Genomic DNA, 6,000 nt, shown 5'->3' with positions numbered 1-6,000 from the left:
TAATATATACAGTACCAGTCAAAGGTTTGGACATACTGATTCATTTGGACTATTTTCTACATTGTAGAATAATAGTGAAAACATCAAAACTATGAAACAACACATATGGAATCATGTTGGAACCAAAACAAGTGTTAAACAAATCACAAATATATTTTATACTTGAGATTCTTTAAAGTAGCCACCCTTTGCCTTGACGACAGCTTTGCACACTCTTGGCATTCTCTCAACCAGCTTCATGAGGTAGTCACCTGGAATGCATTTCATTCATGCATTGCATTTGAGCCAATCAGTTGTGTTGTGACAAGGTAGGGGTGGTATACAGAAGATAGCCCTATTTGGTAAAAGACCAAGTCCATTATTATGGCAAGAACAGCTCAAATAAGCAAAGAGAAACGACAGTCCATCATTACTTTAAGACATGAAGGTCAGTCAATTTGGAATATATTATATTAAAATAAAATAAATATTTGTTAACACTTTTTTGGTTACATGATTCCACATGTGTTATTTCATAGTTTTTGTCTTCACTATTATTCTACAATGTAGAAATTAGTAATAAAATGTAATTATAAACTTGAATGAGTTGGTGTTCTAAAATCTTTGGTAGTATACATATAATTATACAATGCCAGTCAAAGGTTTGGACACGCCTACTCATTCAGGTTTGGACACGCCTACTCATTCAGGTTTGGACACGCCTACTCATTCAGGTTTGGACACGCCTACTCATTCAGGTTTAGACACGCCTACTCATTCAGGTTTGGACACGCCTACTCATTCAGGTTTGGACACGCCTACTCATTCAGGTTTGGACACGCCTACTCATTCAGGTTTGGACACGCCTACTCATTCAGGTTTGGACACGCCTACTCATTCAAGGTTTGGACACGCCTACTCATTCAGGTTTGGACACGCCTACTCATTCAGGTTTGGACACGCCTACTCATTCAGGTTTGGACACGCCTACTCATTCAGGTTTGGACACGCCTACTCATTCAGGTTTGGACACGCCTACTCATTCAGGTTTGGACACGCCCACTCATTCAGGTTTGGACACGCCTACTCATTCAGGTTTGGACACGCCTACTCATTCAGGTTTGGACACGCCTACTCATTCAGGTTTGGACACGCCTACTCATTCAAGGTTTTTTTACATTGTTTTTCATGGTCTTTCGTTTTCCTTTTGGTAAACTCCAAGTGGGAGGTCATGTGCCTTCTACTGAGGAGTGGCTTACGGCTGGCCGCTCTACCATACAGGCCTGATCGGTGTGAGTGGTCTGAGTCCTTTAGGTGCCTTTTGGTAAACTCCAAGTGGGAGGTCATGTGCCTTCTACTGAGGAGTGGCTTCCGGCTGGCCACTCTACCAAAGTTTTCGGACCCCTTGACTTTTCCACATTTTCTTACGTTACAGCCTTATTCTCAAATGGATTAAATAGTGTTTTCCCCTCATCAATCTCCACACAATGTCCCATAATGACAAAGCAAAAACAGGTTTTTAGACATTTTTACAAATGTATTTTAACATATTAAAACTGAAATATTACATTTACATAATTATTCAGACCATTTACTCCTTTGGCATCTTTGGCAGCAATTAAAGCCTTGAGTCTTCTTGGGTTTGACGCTACAAGCTTGGCACACCTGTATTTGGGGAGTTTCTCCCATTCTTCTCTGCAGATCCACTCAAAATGTCATGTTGGATGGGGAGCATCGCTGCAGTTATTTTCAGGTCTCTCCAGACATGTTCGATCAGGTTCAAGTCCTGGCTCTAGCTGAGCCACTCAAGGATATTCGTAGTCCTGTTGGAAGGTGACCCTTCACCCCAGTCTGAGGTCCTGTGTGCTCTCGAGCAGGTTTTCATCAAGAATCTCTCTGTACTTTGCTCTATTCATCTTTGCCTCGATCCTGACTAGTCTCCCGGTCCCTGCCGCTGAAAAACATCCCGACAGCATGATGCTTCCACCACCATGCTTCACCGTAGGGATGATGCAAGGATTCCTCCAGACGTGACGCTTGGCATTCAGGCCAAAGAGTTCAATCTTGGTTCAATCTTCCGTCTGGCCACTCTACCATAAAGGCCTGATTGGTGGAGTGCTGCAGAGAAGGTTGTCCTTCTGGAAGGTTCTCCCATCTGGAGCTCTGTCAGATTGACCATCTGGTTCTTGGTCACCTCCCTGACCAAGGCACATCTCCCCGATTGCTCAGTGTGGCCGGGCAGCCAGCTCTAGGAAGAGTCTTGGTGGTTCCAAACTTCTTCCATTTAAGAATGATGGAGGCCACTGTGTTCTTGGGGACCTTCAATGCTTCAGAATGATGGAGGCCACTGTGTTCTTGGGGACCTTCAATGCTTCAGAATGATGGAGGCCACTGTGTTCTTGGGGACCTTCAATGCTTCAGAATGATGGAGGCCACTGTGTTCTTGGGGACCTTCAATGCTTCAGAATGATGGAGGCCACTGTGTTCTTGGGGACCTTCAATGCTACAGAATTTTTTTGGTACCCTTCCCCAAATCTGTGCCTCGACACCATCCTGTCTCAGAGCTCTACGGACGATTCCTTCGACCTCATTGCTTGGTTTTTGCTCTGACATGCACTGTCAACTGTGGGACCTTTTATAGACAGGTGTGTCTTTCCAAATCATGTCCAATCAAATGAATTTACCACAGATGGACTCCAAGTTGTAGAAACCTCTCAAGGATGATCAATGGAAACAGGATGCACCTGAGATCAATTTCAAGTCTCATAGCAAAAGGGTCTGAATATTTATGTAAATCTGGTTTGTATTTTTAATAAATGTGAGAAAAACATTTTTAAAACCTGGTTTCACTTTGTCATTATGCAGTATATTATGTAGATTGTTGAGACAAAGATATATATTTAATCCATTTTAGAATAAGGCTATAACTAGGGATGTCGATATTAGCTAAAAATGACAACATCGATATCGGCCCGATGTCTAGTTTAACGCCGATGTTAACAACCAATGTCAAAGCTACCGTGATTACCCACATAACGTAGGTACATGTCAAAGCTACCGTGATTACCCACATAACGTAGGTACATGTCAAAGCTACCGTGATTACCCACATAACGTAGGTACATGTCAAAGCTACCGTGATTACCCACATAACGTAGGTACATGTCAAAGCTACCGTGATTACCCATATAACGTAGGTACATGTCAAAGCTACCGTGATTACCCACATAACGTAGGTACATGTCAAAGCTATCGTGATTACCCATATAACGTAGGTACATGTCAAAGCTTCCGTGATTACCCATATAACGTAGGTACATGTCAAAGCTACCGTGATTACCCACATAACGTAGGTACATGTCAAAGCTACCGTGATTACCCATATAACGTAGGTACATGTCAAAGCTATCGTGATTACCCACATAACGTAGGTACATGTCAAAGCTACCGTGATTACCCATATAACGTAGGTACATGACGTAATGAGAAATGTCAAAGCTACCGTGATTACCCACATAACGTAGGTACATGTCAAAGCTACCGTGATTACCCATATAACGTAGGTACATGTCAAAGCTACCGTGATTACCCACATAACGTAGGTACATGTCAAAGCTACCGTGATTACCCATATAACGTAGGTACATGACGTAATGAGAAATGTCAAAGCTACCGTGATTACCCACATAACGTAGGTACATGACGTAATGAGAAATGTCAAAGCTACCGTGATTACCCACATAACGTAGGTACATGACGTAATGAGAAATGTCAAAGCTACCGTGATTACCCATATAACGTAGGTACATGCCAAAGCTACCGTGATTACCCACATAACGTAGGTACATGCCGTAATGACACCCCGTAAAATGTTGCGCTATAAGTTCAACACAGCATTCCTAACCTCGCCCACAATGTCTGCTGTGTGGATCGAGTAGTCAACAAGTCCAGCAGTTCAACACAGCATTCCTAACCTCGCCCACAATGTCTGCTGTGTGGATCGAGTAGTCAACAAGTCCAGCAGTTCAACACAGCATTCCTAACCTCGCCCACAATGTCTGCTGTGTGGATCGAGTCGTCAACAAGTCCAGCAGTTCAACACAGCATTCCTAACCTCGTCCACAATGTCTGCTGTGTGGATCGAGAAGTCAACAAGTCCAGCAGTTCAACACAGCATTCCTAACCTGGTCCACACAGCATTCCTAACCTGGTCCACAATGTCTGCTGTGTGGATCGAGTCGTCAACAAGTCCAGCAGTTCAACACAGCATTCCTAACCTGGTCCACAATGTCTGCTGTGTGGATCGAGTCGTCAACAAGTCCAGCAGTTCAACACAGCATTCCTAACCTGGTCCACAATGTCTGCTGTGTGGATCGAGCCGTCAACAAGTCCAGCAGTTCAACACAGCATTCCTAACCTCGTCCACAATGTCTGCTGTGTGGATCGAGTCGTCAACAAGTCCAGCAGTCATTGGAAGGAGTAAGATCATTTCAGAGAGACAACTCAACGGGTGAAATCCATTAACACCAAGATAATGGAATTCAATGCCCTTGATGATCAACCGTTCTCTGTCGTGGGTGATGTTATCTTTCGCCGATTGGTCGAGCACCGGTACACACTACAAAGTGGGCTATTTTTCAGATGTTGCCCTACAGGAGTTACACAGTAATAGTGTCACTGCTATTAGCTTCACCACATACATACTATGGAACGCAGTTTGGGTCTTTGCGTGTCAAAAAATATACAGTAGCACTGTCAAAGCTGTACAAAAAAGTCTGCAGACAAGCAAACACCGGCCACGAACGACGTGTTTACATGAAGCAACATTTGTTCGCCCGCAACTTCTGGGGTAGCTAGCTTTAGTTTGATACCTAGCTAGCTTTAGTTTGGTACCTAGCTAGCTTTAGTTTGATACCTAGCTAGCTTTAGTTTGGTACCTAGCTAGCTTTAGTTTGGTACCTAGCTAGCTTTAGTTTGATACCTAGCTAGCTTTAGTTTGATACCTAGCTAGCTTTAGTTTGATACCTAGCTAGCACCAATACAACCAGCCTGAAAACAATGACCAGTAGAAACGGCAGTCATTTTCATTATTCTTAGCAATGATTATGATTTAGGAATCCTTGTAAGTATTAGCTCGGTTGTCACTTGTTGTTCGCCTGTTGAAATTGAACTTCAGTTCATGAAAATAAATAGCTACTTAACCCTGTTGCCCAAAACCAATGTTATAAACAGCCAGATAGCTTAATCTGGCTAGTGAGGCTCGACCGGATTGGGTTATGTGTTGTGAAGCTAGCCACAATAAGGATTAGGCACAATAGTGGAATTTGCAGTTTGCCTTCAAAATAAAAAGGTCGGTCTTATAAATTAGGGTTATTTTAGATGACAGCTACCTATATAGTTAGCTAGCTAACTATAGCTTACTGAAACAGGTTATGGTGTGTTAGACACGTCAAATAGTGTTATTTCACGTGTATCTTTTTTGACACGCAAAGACCCAAACGGCGTTCCATAGAAATCCTGGTTGAGAATGAAACGACTGAACAAATGAACAACAAAACAGCACATCAAGTAAATGAAAGAAATAGGTTTTGATGATGTTTTACTGGTAATGGGGACATAAGGAAATGCCAACTAAATTTTGGGTCAGTGTGTGTGTGTGTGTGTGTGTGTGTGTGTGTGTGTGTGTGTGTGTGTGCGCCGCCCTATGATGGGACTCCAAATCACGGCAAGATGTGATACAGCCTGGATTCGAACCAGGGACTGTAGTGACCCCACTTGCACTGAGATGTGGTGCCTTAGACCTCTGCGTACATGTGTGTGTTAACTGTTTAACTGAACTAGAATGCTTAAAAGGCCGCTACATTTTTAATATCGGTTAAATGGTAACATTTCTTTTGGCCAAAAATGTCATATCACTGCATCACTACCTGAAACGTACCAAAATGTCATATCACTGCATCACTACCTGAAACGTACCAAAATGTCATATCACTGCATCACTACCTGAAACGTACCAAAATG

General features: G+C 42.8%; 1 protein-coding gene across 1 annotated transcript in view; it reads right to left on the bottom strand.

Annotated features, from left to right (window-relative positions):
* Positions 1–6,000, bottom strand: part of agbl5 (AGBL carboxypeptidase 5) — an 84,507-nt gene that overhangs the window by 43,724 nt on the left and 34,783 nt on the right.

Source organism: Oncorhynchus nerka, linkage group LG13, assembly GCF_034236695.1.
Source record: "Oncorhynchus nerka isolate Pitt River linkage group LG13, Oner_Uvic_2.0, whole genome shotgun sequence".
Classification (NCBI taxonomy): domain Eukaryota; kingdom Metazoa; phylum Chordata; class Actinopteri; order Salmoniformes; family Salmonidae; genus Oncorhynchus; species Oncorhynchus nerka.
This window is presented reverse-complemented; position numbering and strand designations above follow the sequence as displayed.